Consider the following 2,248-nt stretch of genomic DNA (forward strand, 5'->3'; position numbering starts at 1 on the left):
TGTAAAGGGGCCATAGCGTACACTAATTAATTTAGTGTATGAGATTAAAATATAAGAAGCCGGCGTACGCCTGTAATCATACGCTGGCTCAAGCAACCTTTGAATTACAAATGTATAAGCAGATTTAATTCTTCTCATATCAGTTGATAGAATTGTATGAATCATTTTCTTCCTATCAGTTAACTGTATATGATATGTATATCATTGAATCTGCAGATTGAATCTTTGAAATCAATTAAGTCTGAGAATAAGATTATATTTCATATTCTACAGCTCTTGCACTCAAATATAGCAAGATCATTCTTCAAAGTACAAGAGAACTCTTACTCTTGCAGATGATATCAAATATTAGTTATTAGATAATCTTATATATCAGGAATTCTTCACTCAGTGAATCTCTTTCAGTCTTCAAATTGTATAATTATTAATATATTATATAGAAGCTTCTGTGTCTGCTAATACTTTTACAGTCATCTCTTGATTCTTACTCAAGTGCCTCTTATACATTAATATTTCAGGTCTCAAGACATTGAGATGAGTGTTTACTTCATTCTCACCTGCATCTCAGTCAGAAGCCTGCTTTCTCCTGATATTCACAGAATTCAGAGAGTCTTCTAATGCAGATATCTCTTTTACTTTGAAGACTTTTCATAGAATATCAGAGAGTGTCTTCAAGCTCACTGATTCTACTAGTTTTTTAACTCTCTTACTTCTCTTGACTATGTATGCTGTGTGCAATCTTTTATATCACAATTTTAACATCTACAGTTGAAGCAAGCTCAATGCTTATAATATCAAGATTTTCACTCAGAGAATCTCTTTTTCAGAGAATTCAGTGCTTTAGTGATAGCATTCAGATCTAGATTCATCATGTCTGAGTGTGTAACTTGTATTATAGAAGTCTGATTATCTGTTCTCTGCTGAGATATACTCAATTACAGTATTTTCTATTACAATTGACTCACTTGTTTCTGTATAATGAGAATGTTATATACTTCTTTTATCATGTCTGATTATAAGATTAAGCATTTTCATTTCACTCTCAACTCAGATGTAAGATTATGAATAAAGATCTATAAATAGAAAGATATTGAAAGCTCTTCATTCAATACAAGATAGTATAAGCTGAAGTGTATAAAGTATAATATAAGATTACTCACTTATCTATACTCAGTGAAGTATTTATAACACTTGTCTTATATATTTACTTTCTCAAAGTTATGCAAGATTCATTTGAAAAACTCATTTCATATTTATAAGAATGAATATTACTCTGAGTCTGTGAGATTCATCTTTTCATCAGTTATTTATAATGACTTCACCTTTTTATATAGAAATATAACAGATTTTAAGACTTATTGAAATTCTGTTAACTGTCTATCTGTGAGTTTATATTCAATTCAATAATATAATTACATCTGACTTAGTCAGCTGATTACAGTATTATTTTTTCAGTTATTATCAAAGCTTGATAACTTCAGCAGATCTTCTGACTTGATATACTTCATACTCAGATTCTTATTCTATACAGCAGTCTCTGATAATGTATATACTTCTGAAGAGATTATGAATAATTATGATGAGATCTTCAGATTCAGTGTAGTCATCTGTCTGTATAAACATTCAATCTTCTACTACAGGTCTAAGACCTGATTTTCTCTATTTTTATTGATGATGATGATTGCATTAATGAAGCTCTTTATAGTGAATGCTTGATCTGCAGTGAATGCTAATTGTTATTTGACTTTCATCTCAGCCTGTCTTGATTTTGTTTAGAATCGCCAGCGTGGCCCAGTTGGTAAGACTGGTAATCAAGGCCGCACACATTAGAGGTGTGTGGGTTCAAATCCCATCACTGGCATCTGCCACTTCTTACCCATGAAAGCCCCCATGTAATAGAGGCTGAGCCTAATTAGTAAGGCTTGGTGCGGGGTAGAACTCTCTACTGCAAGTCAAGCCACTAGTTAAGCAAGATCCTGCGAACACTCACCAGGGCCGGCATGAAGTGTCAATGTCCCACTATTCTACTATGCACCTGTCAAGGTTCTAATGATATAGAGTCAAGCCTAATATAGTAGTTATACACTACTTAAGTGAGTCCCTAACTAGGACTGTCATCAGAGCCTAGCTCTCTCTCAAATACAGAGAATGATTTTGAAAATCATCTGACTAGCAGGTCTAGACATGTATCTAGGCTCTAGACAGGGCACTCTGATAGGCTAGAGCCTGCAAGCTCCCTGCCAAGCCC

The 2,248-nt window shown here is 33.6% G+C and overlaps 1 pseudogene across 1 annotated transcript; it reads left to right on the top strand.

Annotated features, from left to right (window-relative positions):
- The first annotated feature begins 1,780 nt into the window (after window positions 1-1,780).
- Window positions 1,781-1,861, top strand: BDCG_17554 (annotated as a pseudogene). The gene has a single exon. The product of its transcript is annotated as a tRNA-OTHER (tRNA).
- The last annotated feature ends 387 nt before the right edge of the window (window positions 1,862-2,248 follow it).

Source organism: Blastomyces dermatitidis, assembly GCF_000003525.1.
Source record: "Blastomyces dermatitidis ER-3 genomic scaffold supercont1.9, whole genome shotgun sequence".
Lineage (NCBI taxonomy): Eukaryota > Fungi > Ascomycota > Eurotiomycetes > Onygenales > Ajellomycetaceae > Blastomyces > Blastomyces dermatitidis.